This window comes from Motacilla alba, chromosome 1 (genome assembly GCF_015832195.1).
Source record: "Motacilla alba alba isolate MOTALB_02 chromosome 1, Motacilla_alba_V1.0_pri, whole genome shotgun sequence".
NCBI classification, from domain to species: domain Eukaryota; kingdom Metazoa; phylum Chordata; class Aves; order Passeriformes; family Motacillidae; genus Motacilla; species Motacilla alba.
The window spans coordinates 58,280,034-58,303,937 of NC_052016.1; the positions used below are offsets into that span (position 1 = coordinate 58,280,034).

Below are 23,904 nucleotides of genomic sequence, written 5' to 3' on the forward strand. Positions count from 1 at the left end.
CTTTGCTGGGTAAAAAACTGACTGAATGGCCAGAGGGTGCTGGAGAATGGAGTTACAGCCTGCTAGTGGCCAGACACTAGTGGTGTTCCCCAGGGCTCAGTATTGGGACCAGCCCTGTTTAATGTCTTTATCAAGGACCTGAACTAGGGGATTGAGTGCAGCCTTATAGGTACACAGGTTTGGTAATTGGGAGTGGGGTTGCCTCATCCCCAATGGACTACAGCTGTGCAGGGCAGGTGACCAGCATTGAAGGTAATGAGCCATGGTGTGCCAAGGTGCACTGACCAGTTAGGAAAGGGAACGGAGAGCACAGAGATTCGATGCATCAACATGAGGCTATAGAAGGCTGGGCTAAAGAACAAGAAGAAGCAGACTCTTGCAGCCTTTCAAACTGCCATGGTGTTACTCTGTATGGGCAAAGGCTTAAAGCCTTCTGAAATTGTATAGTGGGTGTCTTAACTGTGACGTGTGCGGTGACACACCCTCAGTCAGTTTGCAGGTGAGGCTAAACTGGGTGGGAGCATTGATCTTCTGGAGGGCAGGAAGGCTCTGCAGAGGGATCTGGACAGAATGGGTTGAAGGGCTGAGGCCAATTGTATGAAGTTTAACAAGGAGAAGGGCAGTGTCCTTCACTCAGGTCACAGCAACCCCATGCAGCACTACAAGCTGGGAGCAGAATGGCTGGGAAGCTGCCTGGTGGGAAAGGACCTGGGGGTGCTGGTGATAGCAGCAGGATGTGAGCAGCCCAAGTGCTTGGCCAGTGTCACCCTGGCCTGTATCAGTGTGGCCAGAAGGACCAGGGCAGTGATTACACCAGTAACCCTGTACTTAGTACTGGTGAGGCCACACCTCAAATCCTGTATCCGGTTCTGGGCTGCTCACTACAAGAAGGATATTGAGGTGCTGGAGCATGTCCAGGGAAGGGAACTGGAGCTGGGGAAGGGTCTGGAGTGCATTGCCTATCATGAGTGGCTGAGGGAGCTGGGAGTGTTTAGCCTGGAGAAAAAGAGGCTCAGGGGAGGCATTCTCTATAACTGGCTGAAAGGAGGGATTAGTCTCCCCAGGTAGCAAGTGATAGGATTGAGAGGAAACATCCTTAAGTTGCACCAGTGGAGGTTTAGACTGGATAGTAGGAAAAATTTCCTTACAGAAAAGGTTGCCAAGCATTGGAACATGCTGCTGAGTGAAGTGGTTCTCTGTTCTTGGAGGTATTTAAAAGGTATATAGATGTGGCACTGAGGGATATGGGTTAGTGGTGGACTCAACAGTACTGGGTTAACACGTGAGCTGGGTGATCTTAAAGGTCTTTCACAACCTAAATGATTCTACATTGCTTATTTGTTTGTAGAAATTTACTTAAAGGCACTTAACAAGCTTGCTATTTATTCTTAAGACAGAAGCATTTAGAATTGCTCTATATTACTCAGTGAAGGAAATGACTGATTATTTTATCTGCACTTTTTTCTGAATTTTGAAGAGTGCAGATAATACACTGCACATCAGTATGCAAATTGAAAACATCTTTGAAATCAAGTGAAACCATGTCTAGATCTAAAGTGGATTTTATGTATTTTGAGATGTGCCTCTCAAGCACAGTGTTGCTAAATATGACAAAGGTAAATTTTGCCTTTAGTATTATTGTTTCTTCTCAAGTATCTGTGCACCTGAGGCAATTGGGGCCTGTCTGAAGAAGTTACTTCCCTGAGTGGCTGAAGTCCCTGGACAGAGCAGGGACAGCCCTCACTTTCTATTACATAATGATCTATTTATTGATGGGCATAAAATAGTATTTTTCCTGGGTTCTTAAAAAAACTGCTTGAGAGATCTAAGTAAAAAAAACAAAACATGAACAAAAAACCAAATAAAAAACCAAAACAACCCCCCCCATCAGACATGTTTTGCATGCAGCCCAAATTAGGCTGTTTAGCCCCTTATGTCTAGACAAGTAATATGTTGTTCTGAAATGAACTTAATCTGCTAAACAGACCAGAAATTTATTCTAGTTAATGTTTCATTTAATTTCTGTACCTTTTTCCTATATTAAATTGTGGATAGTGTGGCATTTGTGAATATGGCTGAGGAATGTTTGTGAGGTGCTATGTTGACATCTGGACTATGTGAAAGGTCCCTTCCAACCTTGATGATTCTGTGTTTTTTTGTTTTTCTGTTGTGTAACCTCTTCATCTGGTATGTTGTTGACCTAAAGACAAGGCTATATTAGATATATTAGGAGCATAATATGTTAAAATACTATACAGTCACCCAAAATAGGCTGCAGTTTAGTGTTTAGTTATAAAAGAAGATTTATTTTTGGAATTATGAAGTTGGCTGTTTCCTTGGACTGTCTTGGCTTATGTTAGGTTAAATGTACCAGTGTTACAAAATACTCGAAGGGTTTTCTGCAGGGTCATGCAAACAGAGGAGATGTGTATTTCCTAATTTCTGTAGATGTTTTTACAGGAGACTCATTATCCTGATTTAAGAAAAGGCAGATAATATAATTTATTTATAATGTTCATGTAAGAATGCCATTGATGAAAAATTTGCATTAACTTTTAATATTTGCACTGAGTCACCCCATCCTGCTCTAGGGTTCACATTTCATATTATGGATACCTGAGCAGCCAAGGCATGTCTAGATGAGTGGTTTAGCAAGCGGTGATGTAGTATCAGTAAATCATCTAGAATTTAAAGCTTACTAGCCATGACTTCCATCATGTACCACGGCATACTATGGTGCAACACTACTACTATCAGTGTAAAGTGGTTGATATATTTATGACACAGCATTAAGTAGCACATGACTAATTTTCCATGAAAGTATATATATATGAATTCAAATATATATTGTTCACTACCTTTGTTGTGTTCAGTGTGTGTATGTGCTGTTTTTGTACCTATTTGACTCTTTTGTTTGAATTAGAAAGCGTGTGTAATACAAATCACTAGTGTAGCTGTTCTTGCTAGCAACCAACAGTTTCCATGTTAATTGGATATGAATTCTTGAATATGGTTTTTCCAATCTTTTAAACTTCACCTTTACTTTGCTTCAGAATGAACCAGTATTTAGAGATCAGGACTACTTTTCAATTGTTAAGGTCAGATTCAGTATGTTATTTTATACTAGGCAGGCTGCAGATCCTACAGTGTGAAGTATAGGAGCATCATTCGGAATTGAAAGGGGGATACCAAATGAAGGGGGTACTCTGCATGCCTATGCAGTATTGTTGCATAAAAGTGTAGCAATGCAGTGAAATCAATGGTAAGAAAGTTCTGTATCATCATAGACATCCCAGTTTGCACTTAAGAACCACCTCCTCAGGTTTTTTCATAGATGCTATTACTCAGCTAAATCTCTCATTTCTTCCTTACTTCTCTTTTTTGGGTTCCCCACTGGAAATATAAGAAAACAGAAATGCAGAATGTGCTGAGTCGGAAGGAAACCATCTGATCATTGAGTCCAGTTCCTGATCCTGCACAGGACGCCCCAATAATCACACCATGTGTCTGAGAGCATTGTCCAAACATTTCTTGAACTCTGTCAGGCTTGGTGCTTTGACCACTTCCTTGGGGAGCCTGTTCCAGTACCTAACCACCATATGAGTGAAAAACTTTTTCCTAATATCCGGCCTAAAGCTGCCCTGGTTCACTTTCATGCTGTTTCCTTGAGTACTGTCACCAGTTACAAGAGGGAAGTGATTGGTGCCTGCCCCTCCAGTTCCCCTCATGAGTATGTTGAAGACCACAATGAGGTCTCCCCTTAGTCTCCTTCAGGCTGAACAGAACAAGTGACCTCAGCCACTCCTCATACAGATTTCCCTCCAGACCCTTCACTATCCTCATGGCCCTCCTTTGGATGCTCTCTAATAGCTCAATATCTTTTCAAAATTTTGGTGCCCAAAACTGCCCCCAGCACTTGAGGTGAGGCAGCCTCAGCTCAGAGCAGAGCAGAATGGGACAATCCCCTCCCTTGCCCAGCTGGCCATGCTGTGCCTCATGCCCTCTAGGACACACCTGGATCTCCTGGCTGCCAGGGCACAATGACTTACATTCAACTTGTCATTGAACAGGACCCCTAGGTCCCTTTAGACAGGGCTGCTCTCCAGCTACTCGTTCTCCAGTCTGTACACACAGGCAGGGTTTTGCCATTCCAGGTGTAGAGTCTGACAGTTTTCCTTCAAACCTCACATGGTTTGTCATTGCCCTTTTCTCTAATTTCTCAAGGTCTCTTTGCAGCACCTCTCTGCCAGCTAGGGATTCGACAGCTCTCCCCAGTGTGGTATTGTTGGCAAACTTAGTGTTCCTCTGGGTTCTGTGTCCAAGCCATGAATAAAGATGTTTAAGAGAACATGGTTGAGGATGGAACCATGCAGAACTCCACTAGTGACTAGTTGTCACCCTGATGTCACCCACCCCATTCACTTAAACTTTGTGCCTGACTTTTGGGCTGGCTTCTCACTGATCGTGTAACAGCTGTCCAGCTGAATGTGGACAATTTCTCCAGGGGGATACGGTGAGAAAAAGAGTATCGAAAGCTTTGCTGTAGTCCAAAAAGGCAACATCTACTGGCTTTTCAAAATCAAGTGGGTGGGTTACCCTGTTGTAGAAGGATTTGGGTTTGACAAGCAGATCAGCTGGGAACTCTCCCAAGACCATCACAATTCATCAAGAGAGGCTTTGCAGTGGCATCGCTGAGCTCTTTGAAGATTCTTTGGTGGATCCCATCAGGCTCCATAGATGTGCAGGGATCCAGCTGGAGCAGCAGGTCCTTTACAAGGTCAGGGTCAACTGAGAGTTGTCCATTCTCTCAGTCCTGGTCTTACAGCATGGGATCAGATTTCCATGATTTTATTCTAGTTATCCATTAATTTGACAGCACTATTTTCAGACTACTCCCAGGCAACGTTGATAAATGCTATTTATAAAGTTGTTACCATGTGAGTCTTTTTCCTAGATGAATATTATTTTTTCCCTTTGTGGGAGAAAGAGGGGATAAGCACTGTTGAACACACTTCACGCTATCATTTGATGGATAAACTGTTTGCCTCTTCATCTTTTGTTTGAAGACATTTCATCTGAGCACAGGATACTTCTGTCAAGGAAGTTTGTCTTTTCTATCATCTGTATGCTCAGTTGCTGCTTGTCATCAGAGAATGCACAAAAGAGATGCAAGATAAGGTGCATTCAATCAAGTTGATTTTTTTTTCCAGTTTAGAACTTTTGATTACTCTTTTGCACAGATGTTTATGTCTTGCTGGACTGCAGTTTCCTGTATGGAGCTGCATGGCTATTTACATATCTTTCATATGGATCACATGGCTGGCTTATTATAGCTGATCATTTATCAGTGCCACATGGATGTGGATGCAGAGCTATCTTACTAAAGGATTTCATCATTTTTAGCTTGGTATACCACCTCACTTAATGAGGATGTGAAGATGAAACATAATTTTGTTTAGTGGATACTGCTCAGGAGGCACATCTAGGATCTGCCTATGCCGTAACAACAGCAGTCTGTTAAACACAGCAGCTTAGAACAGTTTTATTCTAGTCAAAAGCATTTAAAGGGTAGCAGCCCCATGATTCATAAACTTGCCAACTGTAGTAGGCATTTTTTCTGTTAAAAGATTATTTCTGTACAATTACTGGTAAGATTGTGCAAGATATTTATCACCTGACAAACATGGCAAGTTCAAATCACCTTCTGAAGGAGTATCTTTCCAATCATGGTCAGCAGAGAGAGACTTCACTTTTCTGTACCAGTTGCATTTTTGCTTTTCTTGTATAAAATGGACAGTAAATAAAGCCTTAGTCCTGCTGGGAAAATTCTTTAATTCCAAATTCAACACAAAAGATGTCATAATGGTTCATGTGCTCTTTTAGTGGACCTCAAAGATTTTAGCACAGATGAGTGCAATATCTTTTATGGATATCAGCTCTTCATTGACAGTAAAGCTCATCCTTGATAACTAGTCATTTTGAAAGAGAGGCAATTTAGTGGTTATTGTGTCTTACGTGGAGGAGAGGTGAAAAAGAAATACTAAGTATCAGAGTGTTTCAAAAGAACAGCTATTTTTTTGTGGCAGTGCTTGTTCTAAAATAGAGTACTGCTTTTAGATTCCCCGCTGGCATTTACAGATCAACATAAATTATTCTATGAAACTAGCAGAAGTCTTTGGTGATTATTTTTAAAGATGTAAGAGTTCATACTCTCTTAAAATGCGCATTTTGATTTGGGCCATTTACCTTGTGAAGTTTCACGTTAGCTAAAATCTGAACATGTTTTAAAAAAAGCTGTAAGCTAGCACAGACCATCCTTTGATTCTTTCATCTCTGTTTCTGCAATAAAAACAATTAATGTGTTTTGAAAGGTTTTAACTCTTGTAATGCTCATCTTGTGAGCAAAGCAGGGCTTTCAAGTTAGTATCTGAGAACATGGAACATGTAGGGATAGGTCTGAGTTTTAATGCAATGGGGCATGAATATGCATATTTAATGCAGATCCTAGCACAATATGATTAAGTGTCTAAATTTTGTAGCAGGTGAAAAGAGATTTTTTTCATTTGCCTAACATCCAGATGGTACATGGGAGAAAATAGGTTAATCCCTATTTTGTATACAGAGCTAGTACATACTGATTAGCAGATTTCTTTTCCATGGAAATTTCAGTCTGGTTACAGTAGAGCTCTGTTCCATTGTTGTTCCAGCATTTCTGTTTTTATAAGGATATTGCATAACATCTAGATCTCTGTGATCCTGAAATTCTTGAATTCTATGATACAGCTTTTGTTAATTAAATCCTTCATAAGAAACACAGTATTAAAGGGTGTTTTGAATGTAGTTCATCCTGTCATGGATGTTCTGCTGTGGACTATCAAAAAGAATACTCTGTTTGACTGAAAATGGTATTTGCAAAAATAAAATCCTTCACTCATGGTAGAAAAAAAAAAGGGAAGGTTGAAGGTAATCATGCTTGAAAGCACTGTCCTGATCCCTTACCTTAAATATTTATATCTACTTTGCTTTGATTTAATAGCAGGTGTAGAATTTGCTTTGGAAATCTGTGTGTGCATCTATCCAAAGGTTTTTTTCCACAGGCTATATGTGCTTGAGAGAAACCAGTCCACATAAAGGAGATCTGCAGTGATTTACAGAGAGTTATATAGGGCAGAGTAGATACTTTTCAGTTTGTGAATTGGGAATCACTCTCTCATACTGATATAATGCTGCCAGAAAGGCAACAAAAGCAGAAGAGGCTTCTAATCAGCCTTTTCGCAGAGCAGTGGTTGGGTATTTGGTGGACACCAGATATGGAATAATTTTGTTGTGAGACCGCTGGAATAATTCCAGAAGTCAGGAATGTCTGCATGAGTTGAAAGCAGTCACAATCCTTTCCCATAGAGATAGTCAGACTTTCCATGATACAGTTGGATCAAGCTAAAAAAAAAAGTTTTAGAAGTTTGGGGGTTTTTTTGTTAGTTGGGTTTTGGTTTTTTTTCTTGGTTTTTGTTTTGTTTTGTTTTGTTTCTTTTAAGTAAGTCTTGTCACATTAGATTGATGGTCCTAAGCTCTTAGTTTGTCAAAGCTTTCATGTCTTTACAAACTGTCATACTTATTGCAAGTATCAAAAGTGGCCTCTTTTTTCTTCCCATATTGTTATAGTGCACTCCTGTGATTTGTTAATCTTTTTTTGTCAATATCCTGACTATTTAAACATATACTATGAAATTACTATGCATTCTTTATATAGATAATACAGTGGTAATTTTAAGTGTTTAAATATTTATAATGGCTTTCAGTAAAAGGGGTTCAGATTAACTTTTTCACTTCAAAAATACAGACTGCAAATATTTCTAGGTCAAATAAAGTGATAGTTTCAACAATCATAATGGCAGATTTCCAAAACAGAAAACTTACCTGTGAGAAAATAATACTTTTTTGCATTAAATATTTTAACATGAAATTTTACTTCTTAAATTTCTTTTTTGTATTTAACTTTTTGTATTATTACATGCAGGCCTAAGAAGAGGCTGATAGTGTCTATGGAGGAAAAAAAAAATCACTGTTTCTTTTGTTTAGGAGTAAAAAATGTAACAAACTTCACCATTCTCCAGTAATCCTACTGGTAAACCCTGTTTCTTGGATTTACATCAGGATCCATGGTTGTTTTCAGGGCCTAGTTTTTAGAACCTTACCTAATTTTCTTGCCTTTTCTCACAATAAATTTGGAAAAGGCCTTAGAGAAGTTTTTCTTGCATATAAAATCAAATCAGTGCTTACGATTAGTTGTCAGCACTGAGGAAGGCTGCAACCCTAGACAGAAACCACAGGGATTTCTAATGTTCTGCCTCTTTTTTCTTTTTTTTCTCCCCCTGAATGTTGATGGCTTTCAAATAAAAAATGTGGATTCTTCTTTAATTATGTTACTTCAGAAATTAGAGCTAATTTGAATATAACCATTTAGTGGTATACTTTCCTGAAATTTCTAATAGAGGGAGACTTTTTTTTTTTTTTGGGGGGGGGGAGAGGTACAGTAAGTATCCAAGCCTTTGGGAATTTGATAAATAATTTTCTAAAATTAGGTCATAATCTTAATTCAAAGTAATTTAATAAAGGCCTACATGTGTATTTTCAGAGTATTAGTTTTACTGTGTTTTGGCTATCGCTGTATCTTCTGTGCTTTTTCAGTTGCATTTCATAAAGGAAAGCTGAGTGCTTTTGCCATTAAGATGTTCTAATATACCCCTAAATAAGCCTCATTCTGAGCTTGAAGCTGCCTTTCTGTCAGTGAGCATCAAAGCCTAAAATTTTCGAGCTGCTTTTGTTGGTAAATATGTGTAATTTTAGGTGTTCTAATTACAGTTCTTCAAAATCTTTGCATTTAAAACAGCTGCTGAAATAGTGCAGGCGGTTTGAGACTCAATTTACTGAGTTTCTCGTTCTTCATGACATTAGAACTTGTAGGTCTGCCTTTTCACTTATATTCATAGATTAAAAAGGGATGTGAGGTTTGGGTTTTTTCTTTGGGTTTTATCTTAGATTGTTTCAGTAATTGAACGAACTGATAATGATGAAGGTATTACTAACCTTTAATAACAAATAAACTAGAAGTCTATTTGAGACTTCTTTGTTGAGTAATGGTTTAGCCCTTCAGCAAAGAGACTTTGATACTTAAGCAATGACTGTTCTTTTTAGCTAAATTTATTTATTTGATGCCTTAATTAGACTATGCATTACTACAGTGGGTTTACAGTTTATGTGATAATTTCAAATGTAATTTAAAATTTAGTTCTAATAGATGTTTACTATTAAAGAATAAATTTCTCAATTATTTAAGCAGTTTTAGATGTGAGGAATTGAACTTACTTAGATACATGTTATTTTCTTTGTTTAGTCTTCAATGACTTACAGATATGGCACAATGTCTCTTTTTGCCTGCTTGCTGAAATTCAGACCAGGCTCTCTAAAGGCAGGGACAATTTTTCTAGTGTATTTGTAATATTGCTGGTTTGAGTTCCTTCTCTAGCTGTTCTGATAAAATGAAAATATTTGTTAAGCATCCAAATACAAACACTTATTTTACAGTAATAGAAAGGAGACAGTTCTTGCAACAAGTAACAAGAAAAAAAACAACAAAAAATTCTGTTGGTGTTTGCTGTTTGTTTTTTGTCTGTCTCTTGAGCAATTACTGTGCTGCTTTATATACATAGACTCTTACTCTGCTGGAAATCTTGGTAATGATCCTTCAGGGCACAGCATCTGTAGATCTTCCCAGAAATGTTACTGGTTTTGCAAGCAAGTATAAGCTGCTGCTTTGTCTCCTGTCCTCTTTCTTCCTGCAAGGACAAATACTAGGTGTCTGGGGAGAGAGGAAAATGGAGGAAGACCCAGCAAGGCACTGGGGCTCTACAAGACATGCAGGATGGAAACTTTAGTGTAGTATAGCAGAAAGAAAAGGATGTCTTAATATATATAAAGTAAACTCATTTTAATCAAGCAAAATCTGCACTTTGAGGAGGAGAAGGTAGATTGTGCTAATCATCTCCATACACATCACATTAGAGGTCGCATTTTTGTAGTGTTTTCTATAGAGAAATGACTCAACAATTAGTTTTGCTTGTATATTTCAGTTATGTTTTATTAAACTGACTTGGTAATAAAGGGAAATTCACTGGTTGCAATCTTTGTTAATTAGGAGTTTGTGCTGTGTGTGTTTGTGCTTTCTCCTGCTTACCAAAGGAAACTTGAGAAGTACTTTTCTAGTGACTTTGCATTGGAAACTCCTGACATTGGTCATTGCCATTGGGTGGGAGTAAACCATCCCTGTCCTCTCCTAAACTATAGCTGCATTGGCAAATACTGTTTTCTTAGAGAGCAAACAATGTAGTGTTTGAGATTGTACCTTCCTGGGAAAAAGTGTGGTCTATACCCATCAAGCTTCCCTTACTGTAACATTAAAAATAGGAGGATGGGAAGTTTCTTTTTAGAAAAAGGATATATTCTTTTCTGTATTACAAAATTGTAACTATAGTTTAAGAAGAAAAGATAGAATTTAAATCGTGCTTTGTCTTTTAGATTAATAATTGGGTCATTGGTTCATCATTTGACCTACCAACCAAAAACAACTGTTGATGCAGTTGGTTTGAGCTTTTTGTTCTTTTGGATTGTCATGTCATAAATTCCATGTTTAGTGCCAAATAAGCATCTCACTTTGGGATTTGTACCATGTCTGGCTATCAAATCCTATTTTTTTAGTCTAATTTCATGATGAAATGAAAAAACAATTGAAAAGATGTCATAAAAAGAACATTACCATCCTGTCTTTTTCCTTGAGATGGTGCTTTTCCCCTTCTTTCAGAGAGTTTTCTTAAAATTATATTTCAAATGTATTATTTAAGTAGCTAAAAATTAGTTTTCATCCGGTGATGAAATCTTCAAGAGCACGGACAATTCTATAAATATTTAATGGAAAAATATTTACTCTAGATACTTCTTACTGAACCTGAAAATTATGGTGTCTGACCACAATAGGAAGTTTAACTTGTCAGTTTGATTACTTTTTTTGTAGGCTGTACTGTCCTACTGTAGTCTTCTCATTTGGGAGTCCACCTATCACAGTTGTTTGAAGACTTTAATTGAAGTGTTAGATTACTTAGATGAAGAAAAGCAAGTGACTATGAAATTACTAAACAGTCCAAGAACAGTAACTGCTGAAGACATTAAGTGAAATAAGCAAATTTATCACTTTTATTTGTTTTGCTCCTGAAAGTCATTAAATTCTTGTATATTTTGATTGCTCAATTTTAACCTTTGTGTTTTGTTTCAAATTAAAAACCAAAAAGGCAAGTCTATTTCAAATAATGGGTACAGACTTTGTTGTAACTAGGGTTTTCAGGAATTTGGAACTAAAAGTAGAAATTTTGGCCAAAAGAGATTGTCATTTGTTTATTCCAACTTGAATAAATACTTAAATATTTACACAATCTTGAAGCCTTTGAATGGATTCCTGCCGTGCTGCTGCAAATTCCTTCTCAGTGATTGGAGCAAGAATGAAAGCTGGAGAGGATAGGGAAAGTAGAACAGCAGAGTCAGCCCAAAGAAGTAGGTTGCTCCATATATTCCAGTATTTTGCTGTGGTCTCCACTGATCAGCAATCACCCCTTGTTCTGGTGTTTTTCTAGACATTACCATGTGCTTCAGCATCAGTATTATCCTGTAATCTGTGTGCTTCTCTACTAAAGCATTGTCATTCCAACAACCCCAGACCTCTGACTGTTTCTGGAATTGAGGCAAGTTCTGAAGCAGTAACTTAATCCTTTTTGCCATTCTGAATTCCCTTTGAGTATTGGTGTCACTTAAATGAAGGGGAGAGATGATTGCTCTAGCTAACATCATGGGAATTGCAGAATACTGAACAAGCATCAAGCTATTTGGAGGAGAGTTGGCTGTGTGAGCAAAGATGGGGAGAATTCTAGTCTGGTGAATTTTTCAATACTCTACTTTCTGCAAACAACTTCTCTGTGGCTTTGTTGCAGGAAAATGTACTACATAAAGCAAGAAAATACATTCCTATATCTCTGTTTACATAGTATTAGACTAGTTTAAACCATTAATAGCTTTTGCTTAAATAGAAATTATGTCTTCTTTCTCTAGATTGCATGCACTTTATAGTAAACTAACAGGATGAAAGAGCTGAATTCATTCAGAATAGTTGACTAGGCAGAAATTTCAAGGTCAGAATGAATATAGTAAACAAAGATGAAATATATAGCTAAAGAAGAAAGGTTGTCTGTTCAGTTTGAATGACATATATAGGTAAGGTTTTAGCTGAGTAAGCTTCTAGAAAATGATGCATGGGCAAAAGGCAGTTTGAATGCTTGACAGGTTGCTTTAAAAAAAAAGAAAGAAAGAAGCTTTCACCATGCATGTCTTCAGTCTTTTCTTTCTTCTTTGAGATTAGAAATCTTTCCCAGGATAAATTTTTTTGGTTTGTTCAGTACTGTTTCTTCAATTTAATCTAGGGAAAAGATGAAAGAATCCCAGTCTAAGCAATGATATTATAAATACCCTGTTAATTTATAGAAAGGAAGGGGTGTTTTGCATGATTGCAAGAAAATGTAAGCAATATTTATCTTTCATTTTGTTCTCTAGTACATATGTTAGAGTCTGCTAGACATTCTGCTTTATAGAGGAAATTGAACTCTAATGTTCCACTGTGTTTATGTGACTTTGTTTCATTGTGGTAATAATTATTGTGGCTTTCATGTCCATTTCTTACTAGAGAGAAAACGTGGTTTGAGTTTAGGTGTATGTCAGCCATACTTTGTGTTTAACAGACTGTGACCTTGAAATAGTGGTAATTATTAGATGTTATGTAGGCAGATTTTTTTCCTAAGCTGCAGCCTGAACACCATGAGTACAATCCTAGAGTTGTTCTACTGAAATTTATCTTTTGTGTGCACGCTTGCACGTGCACACCAATCAAAACAGTGACGGTTTCTGTTCAAGAAGGATTTACAATAAAAAGCTTGGCATTGAAAAATGTGTAACAGTGCCATCTGCTGACCCCTGTAATAGCATAACTAAGTTGTATGAGTGGGCACTGGAAATGTTGCTGCAGAGGGTTGACCTAAACTGAGAAATGAGCCAAATCTGCTGACAGAAGTTGATAAATCTTGATATCAAAGCATGATCAATTATACTAATATAATGAAAATCAAAGACAAGTAAAACTGGATGTGAACATTAATCATAATAAGAATTTAGAATTTTTGTGCGTATATGTTGACAAATTATGAATTGTCACAATAACTAAAGTCAATCTGATGCTTTCTTGCTGTTCAGAAATTTTTTATTTTGTTGTGGCAGTCACCATTAAGAGTTTTGCTATCACTTGATGCAGTAGTTGCATCTAGAAAATTCACCCAGCATGACAGCATATAGAAATTAATGGCTACCCGAGAAGAAGCTGATAAGACTTTGTTTCAATGGCGGTGTGTTCTTCAACTGTCTCATGTTGGCCACGTGGCCACCTTTATTAAAGACTCATTTGAATCACTTGAGCCATCATAAGATGTTGGAGTGGATCCAGAAAGGAGTCATAATGATGATCAGAAGGCTGGAGCACCTCTCCTCTGAAGACAGGCTAAGAGAGTTGAGGTTGTTCAGCCTGGATGAGAAAAGGCTCAGGGATACCTGGAGCAGCCTTCCAGTACATAAAAGGGCCTGAAAGAGAGCTGGAGAGGAGCTTTTTACAAAGGTGAGCAGTGATAGGACAACTCTCCTTAAAGAGGGTAGGTTTTAGATTAGCTATTAGAAAGAAAATCTTTACTGTTAGGATGATGAGCCACTGGTACAGGTTACCCAGAAAGTTGCACCATCCTTGGAAGTGTTCAAGGCCAGGCTGGATGGGGCTTTGAGCAACCTGATCTAGTGGAAGGTGTCCCTGCCCATGACAGGGTATTGGAATATTGGAACATTTAGAGACTAGCTGGTCTTTAAGGTCCCCTCCAACCCAAACCATTTTATGATTCTATGATCATCAACATCTTACAGCCATATTACCTCTGTCCTGCTTCTATCCTGAGTACCTTTCCTGAGGTTTTCATTGTAGCATGCCTGCTCTTGGAGGAACTTCATGTAAAGGAATTTCATGTAAAACTGTCACAGTTATATAGAAATGCATTTACCACTTGGGTTGAGGAATAAACTGGAGGGGCATTCTTAAAAGTATTTGGTTGCAATATCTGAAAGAACAAGCATCTTGGCACTGAATTTGACATCAGAAGATTTTTTCAAAGTCTTGGAAACTGACTAGAAGCCTGGATTGTGAAGATTACTGCAGGTCTTTTTTGTGCATGTTTGGAAAGAGGCAATATTCAGTATTAGGTCAAACATTTGTATTGGCATTGTTTTTTCTCAACATGTAACGATAAATGGTTATAGTTGCAATCTTTCATGTAATTAGATAAGCTTTTGAGAACCAATTATACTAGCTGAAGTTGATCTTCCTTTATATTACACCATAGTAAAACCAGTAGAGTGCTATAGTACTCTAAAAAACATCACTAAGTAGCTGACAACCTTCTTGATTTTTAAAATTACTTTTAAAAAATAATTGTTTATGACACTTTTTACTTCAACATATGACAAGAATTTCCACAAAATCATTTTGGATAAGAAAACCTGAATCTGTAATATAGCAGTAACTAGTGCCTTTCAGCAATATCCATTTTATTTTGTTATTGGTTTTGTGGCTGTTCCTTTTATCGCAAACATATGTGGTTTTATGTTTAATTTTTACTTTGCATGTTTAGACACTGGATCTTGTACTTAGGTTCTATATAAATAAGACAAAGAATTGTCATATATTTTCCTCCAATCTTCAAGAATGGCAAGAAAGATCCATGGGCCTACAGCTTCACCTCAGTCCCTGGGAGGGTGATGGAGCAGCTAATCCTGGAAACCATTTCCAGGCACATGAATGTTGAGAAAGTTATCAGGAGCAGTCAGCATAGTTTGAAGGGGAAGTCATGCTTGTGCTACCCAGTAGCATTCTATGATGAAATCAGTAGGTGAGGGAAGAGCAGTGACTATTGTCTATATCTGAACTTCGCTGAGGTTTTCAACACTGTCTCCTCCAAGTTCCTCAAAGGAAAGCTGTTGATAGCATTCCTATGAGCCTAGATAGACAGTGAGGTGTCTTGAAACCCAGCTGAAAGGCTGTCCAGAGTGTGGAGATCAGTGTCTTGCAGTCTATCATAAGGCCAGTTACCAGCAATGTACCCCAAGGGTCAATACTGAGTCCAGTTCAGCAGCTTCATGAATGATCTTGATGATGGGACAGAGTGTGCCCTTAGCAAGTTTGCAGATGACACCAGCTAGAAGGAGTGGCTGGATACCCCAGAAGGTCATGCTGCTATTGATAAGCTGAAATGAGCTGACAGGAACCTCATGGTGTTCAGCAAGGGGAACTGCAAAATAATGCACCTGTGGAAGAACAACCACATACACCAATACATTGCAGGGGGAAATCAAATGAAAATCTGCTTTTCAGAAGAGGCCCTGAAGCTTCTGGTGAGCACCAAGTTGAACATGAGCCAGCAATATGACCTTGCAGCAAAGAAGACAAATGCTGCCCTGAGCTGCATTAAGTAAATTACTGCCAGCAGGTCGAGGCTGTTGATCCTTCTCCATTATTCAGCACTGGTGAGGGTCACACCTTGATTTCTGTGTCTGGTGCTGGACACCCCAGTACAGAGGAGAATTGGACATAATTGGAGAGAGTCTAATAAGGGACCACTAAAATCACGAAGGAACTAGAATCTCTCTCCTATGACTAAAATCTGAGACAGCTGAAATCTTTCAGCCTGGAGAAGCCTGAGGAGGGGTCTTATTAATGTATATAAATACCTGATTAGAGAGTGTATAGAGCATTTGAGAGTGTATAGTGTATTTTCAGCAGTGACAGGTCAGAGATGCAGTAGGCATAAACTGGAACACAGGAAGTTTCTCCTGAACATCAATAATTTTTTTTTTTGATTTTGAGGGTGACATACTACTGGCACAGGTGCTCCCAAGAGGTGATGGAGTCTCTCACCTTATGGATAATCAGAAAGTGTCTGGACATGATCCTGGCCAACCTGTTTTAGGTGGCCTTGCTTGAGTAGGGGACCTAGCCTGACTGTCCAACTTTAAATCTAAAGCATTTTGTGATTCTTTGATATACCTTTGAATTTTTAATAATGAACTAATGGGTGTAACCATTGCTACTTTACTGCTAAAAGTAGTAAAAGTAGTAGAAGTAAAACTCTATTAGATTACCTTGCTTCTTGCATAAATGTTTTTTGACCAAGTCATTGAGGTATTATTTTGTTTTAATTTTTTTGGCTTTTGGTGGTATTAATCTGGGATGATGTAGCTGTAAAACAAATATAAAAACAACTCACTCCCCCAAACACCCCCAAATCCAGCAGTCCTAAGAAAACTTGAAAAGATGCTTTGAAAAAGAACAATTTGCATTCTCACTCAAGTCCTTAAGTGATAGTCCAGTGTCTGCAAAAACTTGCAAAGTTCAGTGAAGACCAGTTGTCTGGGTGACATTGTCTCTGCTGTCCCTGTGAGATCACTTCTGTGTATCTTCATAACATACAAATCTATATGTGATGAACTGAATAGTTCTTTGGATTTCACTGACTGAGTTGCCAAGATTTTTACAGCTGACATGTAGATATTTAAATTAAGAGCATGTTTAAGCTGTGCTGAAGTTCCAGCTGGCATACCTGTAAGACCTCAAAGTTCTTCCATATTTCTTCTCTTCTGGAAGATGTACCCATGCAGGTTTCTGAGGGATCTCCAGCTGACTTTGCCTAACAATCCCATTTTTAAACAACTTTTTTTTTTGGTGTGCCTGGTACTGTTCAGAGTTTTTTCTGTTTATCTTTTCCAAGTTGTTCTTTTATACTTCAGGAGTATCACAGATTTCCTTTTCCCTTCTATGGCATTTGACTTTTTTTTTCTCTTAGTACATATTTTTTATAGTAAAGATGGTAAAATTTGTCTCCCTGTTTTTTTTACTTCTATTTTGTTTAAAAATTTATGCTCTTGCATTTTTTCTTTTTTTTTAATTTTAAATTGTTTTTCTCTTTTGCTCTCTAACATTGTTAAAATTGTTTTAATTAAATGTCTTTTTATTTTCTTTCGTAACCAAAGTGCCAAGACACCTTTGTATTCTTGTCTCTGAGGTGTTAAAAATACACTCTTCAAACTTCGCTGCTTTGTCCAAATTTGTTCCACTTATTCTGGTCATATTTTACACTATTTTATGTACATTTAGTGACCCTATTTTGATTTTTCTCTTTGAATATAAACTCAGTTTAATAAGAAATCAGTTGGTGATGAACCCCCTTGTTCATTGACTGTCTGCCTGGCATGCTACTATTAATACAACTGAACTTTTATTCTATTAGCCCCTTGTGGTTTTTTAGAGTACTGTTTTATTTTGTTCCCAGTAAAAGCAGTGCTGACTTCTTTTCAAATACACTATTGATGTCTGGTTTGCAGAACAGTTCATAGGGAAACTTGAAGTCTGGCCTTTAGTCTAAACTCTATTTTAAGATTTTTAAAGAATTTCATGTTCTCATGCAACTTAAAAAAAAAAAAAAAAGCCAAACCAAACAACTAAAGAACAAAATCTCAGCATATATTTGATTATCATGGAGGTTTTGTGGTAAAGGCCTCAGCTATCAGATAAAGGCTAATTAGATTCATTATGGGTAAAAATAAAAAAAAATTGCCTACCTTTACCGATACCTATCTGAAAGGGCAGTCTGATAGAAGTTTTAAAAATGTGATTTCCTCTCCCCTGACACTTTTTCTCTTATTTTTGAGAGCCGTAAGCTCAGTCTCCTGGAGCCTAGGATGTGCTGACTTGGGGCCTCAATACATGTGTTGGAGAAGAGACTTTAAATACTGATATGCCTCAGTTTTGGGGGGGGGGGGGGGTAGGTAGGTGGTATTTGAGGAGCTTCTTTTTGTTGTGTTTTCAGTAATGGCAATTGTTTGATACTTGCTTTGTAATTTGTGTTTAGCTTTGGCCTGAGGCTCTGGTATCACTGCTTTTTGCTTTCAGGTTTGCCTTTCTCTGCACTTAATTTTCAGTTATAATTCCTTGTTGCTGGGGGTATCTGGGACTGTAGTAGCTCTTGCTGTTTTACTGTCTTACAATGGGTGTAAGTGCTCGCAACACAGTAGGTTTTTTAAGTTACTTACTTTTGCTCTCCAGTGAATTTTTAGGTGTCATAACTTAAGTTACCTGTCTTCCAAAATCCAATAGATAGAACTGTAAAATTTCAGTTTTGTAAAAAACTGAATAATTACATTTATTACTCATCCTTAAAGATATTTCTTTTTGGAACACAGCCTTAAAGATTATGAATGTATTTTATTTATAAAGATGTGAGTTATTTTTTTTCAAGGAATTTTAGCGTGTGATAGTTGCTCTATGTGGGTTTTTTTAATGGTAACTGAGGTCAGATGCCTTAAGGGAATTGCATCAGAATGCCAAGGGATTTCACACTTACATGGCTTAAAGAATAGCATAAACCTTGTTGCTTCCAAATTTTTGAAATATTTTTTTGCATGTTTCTTATTTCATTAGGTATCAATGAATACTTCTATACTGTTGTATTGCTAGAGAGAAATAAAAGCACCATAAATTAAAAAAAAAAAATAGTATTGAACTTCTTTTGGTTTGTTACTGATTTTTTTTTCCTTGGCTCTTGCATATTTTCCAGGCTCTTCACTAAATCTAGCAAAAGAGCTTTAGTCCTAAGTAGTTTTACCACTGCCTGGTATGCCAGAAATATGAGAAAAGGGCTGGTCATGCATACGAGAATGTGAAAACAAATGGGGTTAACTACCAGTGGCCAGCCATTGCCTAATGCCTTCACCACTCTCATACTTTGGTTGGATGGTCTTGCCTACTCATGGAGCTGCCTTTTCCAATTACCTCTTTTTTCTTTTCTTTTTCTTTTTTTTTAATACTAAAAAAGAAAGATGATCTTAATATATATTTTTTTCAATGCACTTGTATTTGACAAGTGTTTATGGGCAATTGTGTAGACCTTCCAAAAGACTCAGACTAACAAGTCCTGATTGATGAAATTTACACCCCTATTCCATGGTCTGTGTGGAACAGTAAACATTTTATTGGTGCAGAGACTTCTTGAGGCACTACTGTAAGAATATAGATTCAGAAATGTTCATGTGCACAGTTGCCAGATGGATAGTTTTTATAGAAGAAAAGGACAAAATCTCGAATACCTTATGAAGTATGTTCTTCTTTGAGAGAATCCTCTTTCTTTAGACAATTTCTTTGAATAAATGCCTGGTTGTGCACTAACGTGGTAGGCTAAGCAAAAGCTTTTTTCAGTATATTTGGAATCTGAAAAAAGACAGTGCCAGTATTACTTTTTCTTTTTCAATACAGAAAATGTACTGAAGTTAAATGAAATTCAGAGTTGACTCAAAAATCTGTTTAATGCAAATATTTGGAAAATAATATTTCTAATATAAATCTACAGTAATACATTTTCATTGTGGAATCAAAATGATTGATAGTTTGACATTAAAAATTCTTTCATTCTTGAAGTGTTTCTCTTTCCAGATCTGCTAAAAGTTATTACAAAGGAAATATTTGTAATAATGTTGTTTAGTAATGCATGACAGTCTCTATGCAAATAGTTTTCTTACCTATGAAAATTTGTTGAGTGCATAAAAATTCTCATTTTTTCAGCATTCTGTGTGCACAGAGAAGGGAGTCAAAAGGAAGCCAGCTGGGCCTGGGCAAAAGGCACATTGTGTATCTCTGGTTGCATTACAGCAAGGTCATTTGGAACAGGCACAGAGCAATGAGACAAAAAAGCCTGTGGGATACTAGAGGGTCTTTTGTTAATGCTTAATAAGTGTAATGTAAGGGCAACTGAGAGTGGAAGCAGGTGGAAATGCTGAATGTAATTACAAACACAGATCTGAGAACTGCCATTGGTAAAAGTGAGTGAATAAACTGAGAACATGAATATTTTACTTTATGGGTTTTACCATGAGATATTTAAAGTCTACTTTGGAGAAAATAGAGGGAATGCTAAAACAACAAGCCTTTATGCCCTTCAGCTGAAGTCATTCAGTATCTAGGATCTGCATATGCAATGCTGAGTGTGCTTTGCAGTTCTATATGGTATGCATACAGCTTTACTATACTCTAATTTACAAATTCCTAGCAAATGCTTGACAGATAAAGCACACATTATTATAACAGCACAGACTGGTTTTGTATCTGAAAAATCTACCATTAGCTACTTAAATAAACCCAAGAAACCAGGCTCAATAGTTAAATCCTTTTGCCAGCAATTTCTGCCATCAGCAATTTAAAATGTCTTTCATTGAAAAAAACTTTAATTTGATATGACATTTCTCTAAATAAAATAGAATTGTTATTTTATCATACTGAAAATTGTTTTAGACAAGATTACAGGCTTCTCTCTAATTTTTGAAGACAAAAATTAACCATCTCAGTTCTAGTTCTCTGGATGTGTCTCTACAAATAGTCATAGTACTTTTTCTACCTCTTTTCCTTAACTTGTATATTACCTTCAGATAGTATTCTCACGTTGTACCTTTACTTGATTTCCTTTTTTTCTCCAGGTATTATATCTCTAATGCAGAAAAGTATTTGAGGTGAGGTGAGCCAGCTTACATAGAGGGATTGGCTCAAGTCCTTGTCCCATTAATCAACTACACCTTCAAATCTGTTACTGCATACTGATTTACAGTTAGTATGAAAATGGGTTATGCACTGCTGAGATTTAAAGGCATCTCTTTTCTCCATTGCTAATCTAATTTTCCTCATAGTTAACAAGTCAAAGCCTTAGGTGCCCTTGTATGTTGCACCTTCTGATATGGTGGGTTTTTTCCTTACAGAAGCCTGGGTAAACAGCATTGCTCTCCTTGTCTAATAAGGTGTTGTGAGCAAAACTGTCTTTATTTGGGTTTTCTTTACTTAATTAATTGCCAGTTAACACGACCTTTGTCGCTGATTTGAGTATTGGGGAGAACTAAATAATCACTTAGCCAAGCACTTTCTTCCATCTGCCCCAGGTTGGAGGCAAGTGGAATGCCTCTCCTTCCTCCAGCCCCAGCTTGCCTTATTGTCCCTGTGCATGGTTGTGGGTTCACTGCAGCTCCTCCAGCAGGCACTGAGAAGCACAGTTGGGGCCATTTGCATTGCAGTACCCATCTGACATTTCTTGCTTCTCAGCTACATCCTCCACTGTTCTTCACTTGCTCATTTTTTCCTGCAGCTCTTTGCTTATTTATAGTTTCCCCCTGCCACACAGGGCTTCTTCAGGCTTTTCCTCAATGGCAATGGTTTGGGGTGCTGCTGCTCTGGTGGGACTTACCTGCAGCTGCTGTCCCTGGGAGAGGCACGCACTTGCTGGAGTGGGACGTTCCTCACCCCAAGAGCTTGTTGGTGTGCACTGTCCCTGTGGCTGCTGCCTCAGGCATGCAGACAGCTGAGCAGAGGCTCAGCATCCTGCTCATGGGGTGTCTATCTGCGGTGCTGCAGGTTAGACACAGCAGTTTGGGGGCTGGCTGGAAACGACAGTGACCAGACCAGGGCAGCTCACATCCACTCCCACCTTTCTATACCAAAACTTGCAGAACCTGTAGTGAATATATAGGAAAAACAGCTTCCTGTAAAGTAGCAACACTTCCTTTAGGTCCTGAATTTTTGGACTAGAAAACTTTAAGTGATGGACTGAAAGGCAGATATTGTGTTTTCATTCAAAATTCTAATAATTATTTTGTGGTAAATCTTGGGAATTATATATTAATATAGACATTATAGACCAGAAGCAAGATTTTGAATAATAGAAATTTATTTATTTATAAAAATAAATATAAAATAATTAAATTTATTAATATGAAATAATCTAAATTCATTTATAAAAAGGTAAAAAATAATAATTTAAAAAAAAAAACAGAAAAGAAACTATGTGCTGAAGGAATAGCCTAGACATAAATATTTTTCAGATAAGAGCCTGAGCATTTCTTTTGTATTGGGAATAAAAAGTAAGTTCATGAACAAGAGACAGCTAATAAAGGAGCACTTAGAAACCAATATATGGGTAAAACCTAGCATTAATATTTAGGACAGTCCACATAAACCTCTTTATTTTTTCCTTGTATGTTTCTTCCATGCATGTTTTTATACATTGCTTTTACACAGATTAGCTCTGTTCAATAATAATTTCAGTGGTTCTTCTTCTAGTGCATCTTTAGAAAAACTCTTCCTAGTTCAACAAGTGAATACAAAAAGAAGGCTATTTTAGCGTTCATTCAGAAAATAATAGAACTTAAAACATTATATTTGGGTTTATAAACAAATTTTGAATACTATCATTTAGCTGTATTCACTGAACAAAAAGAACTTGCATAATTAAAAAAATGGGAGGATAATGTGAAGAAGAAAGAACAGTGAATTAGGAAGGAAGAAGATAAGGACATTTTTAAGTAGGAGCAAGGGAAGGAGAGATTAAAAAGAGGATCTCCTTTATATCTTTGTTAAGATTACATGAAAGAAAAGTACTTGACAAGTAACAATTTGGCAAAATTAGATGGAATTAGGCCTTTGTATTTGCTGGGCTCAGATGAATGAGGAACTCTGGGATACAATTGTTTTTCTAAAGACCTAAACAAAAAGGTGTGAGAGGGTTTTTTCCATGTTTATTTTCTTGGAAGGTAGCTCAAGTGCTGCTTAGGGAGAAAAGTTTTTTCAATATGCATTTGTTTAGGTTTATTTGTTGTTAAAAGAATGATAAAATTCTAAAAATAAGTGGCTGCTAAGTTTCTCCCAATTCTTCCTTTCTTTTTCACCTCCTTCTATTTTCTAATATTTTTGCATCAATTATTTTCAAATGTATGCACATGTAAATTTATCTCCAACAATACATATGTTGCACATTTTAAACTTTATTTTAATTTTAGTTTTATCCCCTGGTATGAGTAAAGCTTCTTTTGCTTTTTTTTCTGCTGTCTACTTGCCTTCAAAAGTAATTTGTTTTATATCTGCGAGAGAACATCTTGCAGAAAATGACATAGAGCTCAGTCAAATGAACTTATCAAAAGAGATGAGGTGTGACTTGATCTGAAGTGTGTAGGGACTTCTTTGTGGTAAGATTTTCTGCAATAAAAGTCTTGTTAATTTAGAAGAAACATCAGAAGAATAAATTGCTAAAAGCTGCATGGGCAAATTAAAAATATGTACATTTTTAATAGAATGAAAATCACTGCAAGAATTTACCCAGGAGTTAGTAAAATATCCATGTCTTCTTGTTGCACATTTTTAAATAAGATTTTGGATCTTCATTTATACGGTCTTTTCCCGACCTAAGCATAGGCAATCCCATGTTTCTTTTTTGAAGAAATTAAGATTGAATACAACTTAAGATTGAATACAACATCAAAAATATATTCTGACAGCTACTGGATCTTGGAACAGTATTCAGAGAGGAGCAGGCTAGCATTTTGCAAGGAAGTGGTTTAGGGGATGCAAGCATTTTTTTCCACTGTCTTTTTTTCAGTATCACAGATATTTATTGGTGAAATAATTGTATTTAATATCAGCATCAGGTCCTTAACCCAGGGTCCAGAATCCCATTTGAAGAGGAGCTTTCTGAGCATTACAGTGTAACCATCATGTAAGTGGAGGTCTGAGTAGGTTTGTAATCGAGCTCTCATGTGGAAGTAAACATCACATTACACTAATTGCTTTTGTTAGGTGTGTGCATCTATGTAAACTTTTTCGCACTACCTCTGCTTTTGTTCTTAATGTCTTTGTTGTAG

At 37.1% G+C, this 23,904-nt stretch overlaps 1 protein-coding gene across 14 annotated transcripts in view; it reads left to right on the forward strand.

Annotated features, from left to right (window-relative positions):
- Positions 1-23,904, forward strand: part of NBEA (neurobeachin) — a 455,021-nt gene that overhangs the window by 34,540 nt on the left and 396,577 nt on the right. The window lies entirely within an intron of this gene.